Source organism: Trachurus japonicus, chromosome 11, assembly GCF_045865225.1.
Source record: "Trachurus japonicus isolate A0001 chromosome 11, Traja_1.0".
Lineage (NCBI taxonomy): Eukaryota > Metazoa > Chordata > Actinopteri > Carangiformes > Carangidae > Trachurus > Trachurus japonicus.
In genome coordinates, this window is record NC_140917.1 from 33,693,123 (window position 1) to 33,705,632 (window position 12,510).

The 12,510-nt window shown below is 42.7% G+C and overlaps 1 protein-coding gene across 3 annotated transcripts in view; it reads left to right on the forward strand.

The window, feature by feature from the left end:
• The window catches only part of trappc9 (trafficking protein particle complex subunit 9), a 266,554-nt gene that overhangs the window by 111,241 nt on the left and 142,803 nt on the right, over nt 1-12,510 (forward strand). The window lies entirely within an intron of this gene.

Here is a 12,510-nt window from a genome sequence, read left to right on the forward strand (position 1 = left end):
GATGCACAGGCAGAAGGGAAAAAAACACACACTAATGTTTGTGTGTGGTGGTTACAATACATGTGCCAATTCATAAGCTTCAGCCAGATTAGTCATCTTCCATTAAATGTGTGACTGATCGCCATCTACTGTAATTGCTTGCTCGGGGTGCGCGCGGTTCGGGTGGTGCCTGTGTGTCAGTCTATTTATTTAACTGAATGTGTCAGTTTTCATCAGAAGTCATATGCATGTGTTGATACTGTCTTAAAGAGGGACTATTATCCTCATTTCAAACTCTGGTGGTGACTCACGGTTGAGCCTTGGACTCTTTATTGCACTTGTTACCTAGTTGTTTTTGTGACACATATTTGATTTAGCCTCTCAATCATAAGGTGTATGGTGAATATTTTCTATCAACTGCCATGTTAATAGTTGCATGTGTGGGAAAGGAGCAAAAATGCAGACTGCAGTGGAAGGAAGCAGAGGGAACAGGTGGGATATGGTTTCTACTAATTAGTGAGATTTAGCTGTAATATTATATGTACATAATAAAGTTTGTATGTATACCACTTATAAAATGTCTATTACAAAAAGCCTTCCTTCTGTAAAAAACATGAAATGAAATGGTGAAATAAAACTTAATAAGACCCAGATGTGGAAAAAAATAGTAAAATAAATGTCAGCTGCAGAAAATGTATCAGAACTCAAAAAGGCCAGTTGGATCAAGTTTGTCATTTTTCACACTTAAATATGTGAGAAAAGTGAAACAGCAGCTGATTGTTCCCAAGAAATTAAACACTCACCTTTTAATTATAAGATATGAGACCTTTTAGCAGAAAAAGACAAGTGTGGCCTCAGGCGGTGAGACCAGCACTTTGACAGAATGATATAAACTCCAAAGAAGTGGAAATGAAACTACTGTACAGCTAACAACAAGTTGTGACCCAGTCTCTTAAGTACCATGTAGGAAATAATAGTAATAACGGTAGTTGGTAAGTATGATGGTGAAGCAGTATAGCACGAGCACTGCTGATTTTAACATATTTCGATTGAATACCAGGATCCACTGATTGGTTTCTGAGGCTGAAAGGACCAGTCACCCTTTGCCAAGTCCCGCCCTCCTCGGTTGCTGTTGCTATGTTTGCCGAACAATGGTCATGGTCATTGGAAAACACTGAAAACATTGAAAATTAGGCAGATTTAAATTGCTTGTAAGGAAAATTTGAATTAACCTATCTGTCGGAAAAATGATGTCCATGATAGAAGACAGGCGTGGCTAAAGCATTTGGGAAAAGTGGTGAAAAATCATTGTTTTGGTCACTCATAATAGCTAGCTAGCTAATGGCGCTAGCTAGCTAATGGTGCTAGCTAGCTAACGTTAGATACTAGCTAAGGCTTAAATCTCTGTTGATCTCCTGTTTCTCCTCGTAAAACTTTGGTAATGTTGTGTTACACCTCTTAACATACTGAAAAATTAAAAAGTAGTTTTTGCTGAAAAAACTGCAGTCTACCTAGCTCGTTGAATACGGTTTCATCCCAGGGTTGTCCAACCCTAGAACATTGCGCAACTCGTGACATGGGGAGAAGCACTCTGATTGGTCGATCAGCAGACCAATCAGAAGGCCAGCAACGGGTGAATTAGTGAGATCAGTGGTGCTTGATGTTGCTGTTCCTTCATCTGTCTGAAGTTTGAAGTGCTCCCACTGGTGGGGATCTTATGTCATATGGCTCTTCTCACAATCTTTTTTTTTTTTTTTTTTTTGGGGGGGGGGCAATATTTTGCTCCCCTCCACCCGCCCTATAACATCTTGAGCTTGACATCCCATCCCAGGTTGCTCACCCACTCTTTAAAAATGTCTTCCATCCTAATTGCCACATCAGAGGCGAACCCCCAACTGTGAGGGGGTGCAGAGCGTGACATTCTAAACGCTGTGGGCAGAAATGTCAGGACCATCATTAAACGGACCTGCTCGGGGCTGGAGCAGATAGGCTTTATGGTTTTTTGGGGTGGTTGTGGAACTGGTGAAGTGATTATAGCATGCTATGCAAACTTCTGTGCTTCACTAGGTCCTCTCCCTTGGAAAAAAGAAAAAGAAAGCTTCCTTTTCCCTGTCAGCGGTGTCAGCTATTTTGGTCTACATGCAGCCTGGTTGTTACTGAGCAGTTTTAGATGCTCCAACCTCCATCAGCTGTCAGATCAACACAGAGTTGTTCTCAGCACCCCTCTCGCCTGCTCCTCATCATCATCCGACGATTACTGCAAAGTCATAACACGGTGGGACCGATTGGCTATTATCAGCCCTCCTCTCGTGAATCATCAATTGCCAACAAGCACAGCAGAAGCGTGATAATGTCAAGCTGTCTCAAGGACACAAATACCATGAAAGAGCCTCTTTTGAAGCAAAAAAAAAAAAAAAAAACGCAGACTGGCTGATGTATAAGACAGCTCGATCGTTTATGTCGATAAGCGAGTGATCTCATTTGCTCACACTGTTGCGAGCATATTGCATCAAGTTGGAAGAGGCCATCAGAATAAGATGACAAGATGAACAGCAGCGCCAGGAAACACGCCGGACGGCCATGTCTCCCTTTTTTTATCTGCTCTGTGCTTGATTTCCATTTCACCGCCTCAGCTCGATATGGAGCTTTTTCTTCAGGATGCTGTTTAACTTCTCAGCGTGGAAGTGGGAAGTCCAGGGGGGGGCCCTCGTCTGATTGGCTCAGTAATTGACAGCCAGGTGTACATGTGAGAGCTGGTCCCAGCAGCACTCCAAATGGACATGCTGCATCTGAATGCCCCGGAGGCATTTCTCACTTTTTCTGACTAAATAGCTCTCCTCGCTGACGGCTCACTTCCTCGCCGCAAGGCAGATGCAACCTAACTGGGGGTCAAGTCTCATTTTAAGGACAATTAGGCACACAGACTTCCATTCCATCACATCACCAAAGTACATCGCGACCTTGTGTCTACCTGCCATTCAACCACCTGTCCAAGTTATGAAGGAAAAAGCTCCTGGCAAATAAAAAAAAAAACACCATGTATTCATGGCTTGATGCCACTGGAAAAAAAGAGAGAAACAAAACAGAATGTGTGTAGTGAGCGGAACATGTTACTCACCACATTTTTTTTTTCAAATTAAGATTGGAAAAATAAATGTTTTTGAAAGAGACGGAGAAATTGATGTGGTAAGTGTATCTCCCATAAACGGGGAGCTTTACACCATTTCCAATTTGGCCGTCTGCAGGAAGATAATGATGTTTCACACCAGCGCCCTTTACTGTGGCTTTTGCTGAGACTGTGGAAATGGCATGGTGAAATTCTATTTTTTCGTGTTGGCAATTATTACCAGTGGCTGTGTGGAAATCCCCCCACTCCTCAATTGTCAGAGAATAAGGGGGGAAGAGGAATAACAGCGTAGGTGTGAGTGGTCATTTTACAACCCCTGGCAAAAAGGATGGAATCAGCACTCTTGGAAGGTGTTCATTTAGTTGTTTAATTTTGTAGAAAAAGGGCAAATCACAGACATGCCACAAAACAATTTTTATTCCAAATGCCAACCATAAGAAACACAAAAAAAAAGCAAAAAAGAAAATTGTTGTAGTCAGTCACATTTTCTTTTTAGATCAAGTAGAGGAAAAAATGTGGAATCACTCAATTCTGAGGAAAATATATCACACTGGTAGCATCAAGATAAAAAACTTAAAGCTATATGTAAACAGAAAATTCACAAGAAAACAAATGGGTGGAAACTGGAGTCAACGTCTGTGATCGAACTTTCTTAAAGCCAGAAGGTTGGTACTTGGAATAAAAATTGTTTTGTGGCATGTCCCTTTTTCTACAAAATGAAACAACTAAATGAACACCTTCCAAAAGTGGTGATTCCACAACTTTTGCCAGGGGTTGTACCTTGAAGCGCTCACAACTGTGTAATTTTAAAGGTTCCATATTGTGTAAAGGCAGATGCTCATATCTGTTTTGATTTTGAAACGGGTCCAGGCTCTGAAAGGAGTCAGTCCACAGGGAAATGTATTCAGAAACCGAGCCTTATAACGAGCCAACAGGATCTCTATAACTTTGCGACATCACAAAAAAGCAGTCACCCCCTCTCTGAAATGCCCCAAGCTCCACCCATCTGGACCCACCATCCAACCTTCACAGTTTTGTTGTGTTTTCCTGAAATATGCTGTTTTTTGGTTGTTTTTTTGATAACTCAGCGTTTACTGACCTGTTGCTCCTGGAGCTGCAGAGAGAAAATGTAAAATTACAATGACTTGTGGTTCCTAAAACCATGAAAACATATTTTGTTCTTCTTGTGGATCCACACAAGAAGACACATCATATAAAAGGGAAGGAGGGACATTGATTGTAAATATCTGTATAATGAGTTTAAATGGGGACCTATTATGCTCATTTCAGGGGCTTTTAATATGATATTGGACCCCAGTGGGGCACTATTGAAAGTTGCGATTAATAAAAAACTCCATACTTATCGCATACAAGCTCATATTATTATTCTACAGTTTGATATAACGTCAACCTCCTACCAAAAGTCTGCAAATTCCACTGGACACTGAGGCCAGAGCCAGGCAGCCAGTTGCCCAATACGGATCTTCTCCTCAACCTGTGACATGTCAAAGTGAGACTGTAGAAAAAAACTCTCCAAACTGGAGCGTTTGAAGCCGTTCAGAGCTCCGGAAACTGCACAACACACGGCCACCTCATGATATGGCATTTCCACGTCCTCTAGAACAAGTATCCAACATTTTAAACATATTTATAAGTCTGAAAAGCAGGAAAAGCATAATAGGTCCCCTTTGAATCAATTTGTGCCTTGGATAAAAACTAATATAAACATTTGATACAGACTGGCCCAGAATGTAGTGAATAAAAGAAGACTTACTGAAATTAGAATTAGAACACACACTTACCCTAGCCTTCATATCAGTCCCCACGAAAGACAAACAATATTCTCACTATCCAGTCAAGTAGGTAACATACTGTAAATACATATCCAGTACTGGGGCTGGTTCTAACATAGACGGCTCAGTGTCCAGTGGCCCTGATCCAGACTGAAGGTATGGTGACATCCCATCCAATTCTAGGGCAGCAGATGGGCAGTGGTTTCTATTAGAACTGGTTTATGACAAAATTGTGCCGTTTAGGAGTTATGTGATTCCTGCCAGTTTTCACCATTTCAGCTGAGAGACTCCACTCTGAGCTCTTTGTGTTGGTCTGAAGTGGCCTGTGCTCCACTGCTGCGCACCCATCAGGATTCGTTGGCAATCAAATTTGGTCCAACAGCTTCCACACAGTGCTGGGGAAGCAGGTTGACTGCATTTTGAGTCTTCAACACTTAGTTTTTATGTGGTTCTATGTTGACATTTGGTGTCTCAAATCCTCTTCATTGATCAGGTGATGGCTGAGGATCATGTGCTGTAAAAGACTGCACATTAAAGCAAACTGTTACGATTTCACAATTAAAGGATTTAACCAATGTTAAATTAAGTAGGAACCTTTGATTGTATTGTTTGACCTTGAGGATACACATAAGGGATTTTGTAGCACAACCATAAATATGCTGAATAATGAACAATTGTTTACAAATAATCTTGTGGAAAGTATATTTCATTATCATTAACAGAAGCCAATTAAGAGCATATTTTTTACATTAGTTCATCTCAGAGCCAAGTTTCAAAAAGCATCCCACTCCTTTCTCTTGTTTTTTAACAATGCGTGCAGGAGTGACAGTACTGTCTGTGACAACAAATATTTATTAATGTGTTTGCATAGAAGGATATGATATGGAGGCTGCTGACTTGTGACACAGTAAAACAAGAGGAATCAAACAGAGTGCTGGCTTTCAAGGTAAAATCCAGCCTAATACTGAGTCTGCCATGCGTATCAGGTCAGTGATGCTTAGCCGCTAAGCAGCTGAAATCTAATAAGCATTCTCTTAAAGATAAAACAAAGGGCAGTGAACCAGCCACTGGCAGTTCTGGGAGCTAATCAACATATTCATATTAAAAGAGGATCAGCTTTATGGTTATTAGATTAGCAACAATGTGAAGGGAGAGAACATTACAAGCCCAAAAACATTCAGGGAGTTTAGGAATGATTGACGAATATTAAAGTGGCTTAATGTATTATAGCTTGTTAGGAGTGTACGCCGTACCAACAACACCAGCTGTGTTTGTTACTGTGGTCAAATGTCTGAGGAGGGGGATGTTTAATACGGCATCAGAACCTTCTTCTAACACCTTTACATTAAACTCTTGACCCGTGTTGCGTGGAGGTGAAGCTGTGTTGGAGGACTGTCCTGTGTCTAGGGATGACACAACAGCAGGTGGAAGGTCACATGGTGAGATGGGAATGAGCAAAAATAGCTGGAAAACAACTGACAGCAATATTATGTTCTGTGTATACTGCCCTACCTTTATATACACTCGTTACTGTTTCTTATTTTTGCTAAAACAACCATAATTATCTTCATACAGTATGTAAGGATGGGTTTTTATTATAATCCCTCAAATCTACTTGTGTACCAGCTACACTATTATGCCACCTTGTTATCTCAAGGCTCATAGACCTCCAATTATAATCAAGTGTTTAAGCCTGCAAATGTCCAAATGATGCTTTCATGTAATGCATGATAGCTGAGTGATATAATCATTCCACTTTTCTTTCCACCGACTAGAATTGCCACATCACGGTCGTCTGCTTCCACAATTCAGACCAGCTGCAGTTCACAGCCCTGTTTATCTAGAAGCAAAGAAAATGTTCAATATTTGAATGAAACTGTTTCATAACTGCCGTGTGAAGTCTTGATGAATGGCTAAAAAGGGTTTTCTTACGTCAAAGTGACCTTGACCTTTGACCACCAATCAGTTCTCCTGAGGATGTTGATACTGATATACCGTATCATGTTGACACCAAATGATCTTGCATTGTAATGTTTGACCATCAAAATCTAATCAGTTTGCTGGATTCCCCAGTAGGACAGCCTCACAACTAGGGCTGACCCAAAAAATTGGAAGCTTCGAAGCTTCGTTCGTTGCCATGGTAATCGATCATGAAAGTCCGTGATCGATTTTTTTTTTTCCTCCTTTTTCCCTTTTTGACACCGGTTCTCATTGGCAATTGTTACATTAAAATGAGTAGGTGACTTGGTATCCTGGAAACCTGCCTGATTTTGGAGATATGCAGTGTTTGTTTGCCATTACTTTCATTATTTCCGCTCGCGCACCCACCATAAGCTCTAGCATGTATTGTTGTAAAGCACTTATCTGGCTCACGCATCAACAGGTACTGTCTTGCCTAAAACAAACAAACAAAAACTTTATTCCCAACAGCCATTGGTTAGGAACAGTTTCAGCTTTCATTCAGCATCTGTTGCTATTTGGGGCTAAATGCTTTTTGGGATACTCCACCATCTTTATGTCCACATACCGATGCATCTTCCATTAAACAGAGGACACGTCTTCTATCTGGAGATTTGATCTGTGCTTGGGTCAATGTAGATTCTGAATTGGAACAGTACTTGCAGCAACACAAGTGATTACTGTGTCAGTCACTGCTATTATCCATCTGTTAGAGAAGTGACATTCATATTTAATGAAACTCGCCACCTGATTTGACCACTGAAGCCTCATTCACACTGGTCAAAAACCCACCAAGACACACTCACATCGAGGTTTTGTCGTCTCTCTCTGTGTGTGTGAAAAAAAGTACAATCTGCTCTCCCTCCCAGGAGAAGTGACTCTGCAGTAGTTTGGTATTTATCAGCTCCGACACCGACTGGCAGTGATGTAAACACGACACCCGGGTGAACACCTGCCCGTGTCAACCGCCCAGCACGGCTCGGCGTGGCACGGCGCGACACTGTTAACCAAACACACCGCGTCCACACCGTCCTCCGAGTGCGGCGTCGTCCTCGGGGCTGCGCTCAATTAATTCTAAAAACACACAAACGCTGCTGCCGTCTCACACGGCGACTCCCACACGTTACAGATGCACAAACCCTAGGGTGGTGACCAGTCTGCATGGCAGCAAACTGCTCTACGTGTGTGTGTGTGTGTGTGTGTGTGTGTGTGTGTGTGTGTGTGTGTGTGTGTGTGTGTGTGTGTGTGTGTGTGTGTGTGTGCGCTCTGTGGTGTGTCATGATGGTTGTGTGGGTCATTGTAAACAGAGAAAAGAAGAACCCGTAGTCAGTTGCATTTAACCCTCCTGTTGTCCTTTTGAGTCAGGGAAGGAAGGAAGGAAGGAAGGAAGGAAGGCAGGAAGGACAAAAGGAAAGATGGAAGGAAGGGAAAAAGGAAGGAAAGATAGAAGGAGTGAAGGAACAGATTGGGTCCAAAAGGAAGGAAAGAAGGAAGGAAGGGAAAAGGGAAGGAAAGAAAGATGGATGGAGGGAACAGATTTGTTCAAGGAAGGAAGGAGAAGGAAGGAAGAAGGGAAAGAAGGCACGAAAGAAGGAAGAGAAAAAGGAAGGAAAGAAAGATGGAGGGAGGGAGGAAACAGATCAGGTCAAAGGCCAAAGGAGGAAGGAAGAAGTAAGGATGAAATGAAGGAAGGAAGGAAGGAAGGGAGAAGAAAAGGATTGTGGAAAGAAGGAAGGGAGAAAGGAAGGATGGAAGAAGGGAACAGTTTGGGTCAATTTGACCCTTAAAAACCTGCTTATACATTCAGGTTTTGGTGCAGAACAGGTGTAACTTAGCACGAGCTTCAAATGTGCTACTGGTACAGAGCAGGAGCTTTTAGCAGCTGTCACCTTGAGCCACAAAGTGACACAGTCTGACTATAAAAGATTCCACTTCCCCTGTTTTATGTTTCCTCTTCACTTCCTCTTCGGCTGAAAGCTCCAGCACTTTAACTTGACCGTGAACACCCCCCCCCACCCCCCACCCCCCCGTTCACCGAGCCTCTGCACCTCAAAGCCTGGGTGGAGCCGCGGCGTCAGTCCGGGGCGTCCTCCTCCTCCTCCTCCCGCTCATCACATGGTTCGTATGCATGCGAAAGGTAAAAAGCATGTGAGCCAGCCAGGCTGTTTGTGTTGCTGCTGGCCTCGCTCTAACACAGTCAGCTCATTACAGCACAGCTTATTTTTAGCTCACTGTGATTGAAATAGGGTCCTGAGGGGGGCCGAGAGCAGAGGGAGAGGATTGAACGCAGGAGGAGGAGAAAGAGGAGGAGGAGGAAGAGGAGAAGGGGGGGGGGGGGTGGGGTCGGGCCCTCGGTTTGAAAGGAGAATAGTGATGTAGCAGCCACTGTTTGCCGGTGTCGCTGAGGCAATCGCTGTCCCCGGAGAGGATCATGGGAAGTCCACACACGGGCAGATACAGGATCACACAGCTGCTTCTAACACAGCAACTTGTGACTTTGCATATTTTCCCCCTCCGCACTGTTAAAAAGAATCTACCAGACAGGGTTCCTACTCTTTTCTTGAAGTCATTTCCCAGGACATTTTCAGCTGCTACAGTCTGACAGACATGTTATCACGCCACACCATGCACTAATACATCCCCCGTCCCATTCTTTTTGTACATTTAACCAGTTTGTTTCTACAGTACGTTTATTCCTCTCTCACCCCCAGAAGTCTGTGGCTCTAACTTATCTCTGAAATCTGAAATCTCTTACATGCTTAGAAATAATGACCGATTTACCATAGAACAACACACACATGTTGTTGTTTTTTTTAAACCACACCCAGAACACCTCTCTGCTGCTCCTCTATCTGTCACTCAGCAGAGGAGAGAAAACCCGTCCAATCCTGGAAACACTCATCAACTCAAAGTCTCTAGTTTTTTGGTGAAGAAATCCTTAGTGAGGTCTGAAAAAGTCAAACAGAGCTCTGGTAGCTGATTTCACAGTGTGATAAACAATTTTCCAGGACATTTGACTTTTTTTTTCTCATTTTCCATGTGTTTTCCATGACTGGAAAATTGGTCAACCATTGTCCAGGTTTTCCAGGATGTGTGGGATGGTCATTTTAATTGTGATGGTGCAACATGTTACTGCCTGGCTTTTTTATTTGTAATTTAAAGGATCTTCTGTAAAACCAACAGTTATTTAGACATCACTGTTCGTTGATGATAATCAAAAGATGGAATAACAGCATCCTTTAACAAACAGGAGCACGCGGTGTCGTAGAGGAAGCCCAGACTCTAACGGAGCTGGCCGGCGACCAGCGTCAAGGAATCTGAGTGATTTGAGTCAGTCAATTCAAATGAGATTCCTATCAGCGTGCTGCTCCTTTCATTCTGTTGCCAGCGCAGCATGAGTCTGTCTCTTGGCTACGTCGGCGAGGCTGCTGCACTTCCTCTACATCCAAAGCAGACTCGTCCCACTGTCTCCTCAGAGGGAGAGACGAATAATAAAGACAGCCGTATTCATGGTGGATATCTGGCTCTGAGCTCACAGGCTCTGCATTAACCGCGTTATATTAACTATCCCATCCTCTTTGGATGATTGATATGCTTGTGATATTGAGATTAGTGTCTTTACAATAGTGAATAGTAATCTCTGTTTGTAGAATACATTTCCTGTTTTACTCTACTATATAAGAAGCTACAGTACCACAAGCTTATTCTCTGAACAAAATGTGGATTGCTCATTACTTCTGCACTTTGATGTTTGAGCTTCACTGTGCAGAGTGATAAATCTTCCAGTTGGACTTTTGCATTTGCATGCTGAGAAGAGATGTTTCTCTATAATCACCTTAAATCTACATTTAAGAAGCATAAATGTTTAACATTTTCAAGATTTTATGATTTTACAGAGTTTGGGAGCCCACGAACACGGGTGAGAACTCCAGAGTCTTCACTACATGTATAATCAGAACAGGTCTTTCAGTAAAGTAGGGGACATTTCATTGGTTGTCTGCACCATATCTGCATTGTTAATTATTTACATTTATTTATTTATTTATTTTTTTGAGACATTTGAAAATTGCTACAATTCATTCTCAACCATTCTCAAAATTGCTACAATTCATTCTCAACCTACAATTCATTCTCAACCGCCAGGGGCGGTCCAGAGTATTTTCTGGTGGGGGGCACAAAGGAGTAACAACAGTGAATCTGGAGGTGGGGGGGCTGCCATTGAATGCTTTCTTGAATATTTATATTGTACAGTTACATACTGTTATGTTACAGTATGTCTTCATCTTGCTTTTATTGGCCACATTGAATCTTTCACCTTGTTAGGAAGATGCCTTTTCATTTTCAACTTGTCAATATTAAAATTATAACCAATCAATAATCAACTCTATCTTGTAAATAAGAAGTCTTAAAAGAATAAGCAACACAATAAATTCTCAAAGTGAACATCAATATCTTATAGTCTTACCCAGTAGTTGGAGCTCAGCTCTGTACAAACATCCCAGTGTTTTGTGTAACAGTCAGTCAATATATGCAGAATAACCAGAACAAGCATGACTCAAATGGTCAAATTGAGAACAACAAAAATCTCACACAATTTTCTTTATTTCCTACACAGAACACTGTGCAATTTGCTGTACAGAGTCTTTACAGTGAACATAGCAGTGGGAAAGAGCTTTACACAATAATTGACATTGCCACAAGTCAATGACCATTGGATGGGGGGGGGGTTAATATGTGTGTCAATGGGATGGCGGTCACCAACTGAGTGAAGAGAGAAAGAAAGAAAGAAAGAAAAAGTAGGATTATAACAGGAAAGTATACCAAAGTGATGAACCACAGCCCGTGCAGCTGAACACAAGTGAAAATTTAAAATTAAGGTGCTTGGTCTACAATAATAATTATCACCTCTAATGTTTCCATCTCTCTTTTGCTCAGTGTGCTGTGCTCCTGTCATTAGGTTGTAATAGGCCAGACGTCTCGCCAGCAGGCTCCGAATCATTCCACTTTGGCCCCGTGCCCCAACATGAGGAGGATAAAGAGCAAAAATAATCAAGGAATCAGTGGAGTTTGTTCAGGGAGAGGCGCAAGCCAGTGGCTCCATCAGCAATATGTGGGGAGATGATATATGCTGCATAGGAGGAAAAAGCGGGACCTTGGATGCTCCCTTTACCCCACTTCAGCCCATTGCCTGACTCAGCTACTGCTCCCTCACCATAAACCACCACTTTTAATTCCCCCCGCCCCCCCCCAATCCTTCGCCCACTTGGCAGCTTTTCCTGTGCCTCCACAAAATACCTCTGAGTACCTCTGAGTAATTCTGCGTGCCCACCTACTGCACCCACTCAGCCTCCACCGTCGCCTCTCACACCGTGACATGTCGGTTCTGAATGCTGCGTTTTCTGAGCCACAATCGCGCCCCACCCCACCCCACCCCTCCCCTCCCCGCCCCGCCTCCCCTCCCACCGTCGTGCTTCCATTTCATTAAACGGCACAATAGCTGTGCTGCGGCGCACTTATTATTTTTCATGGTAATGACTTTTGATCCATTGATTTCAAAAACACAACAGTTTTGCTGATGGAAGGGGCCGGACGCAGCGTGCCGACTGTGGCCTCTGACCTCAATTACACACTCACTCATCCAGACAGATGTTT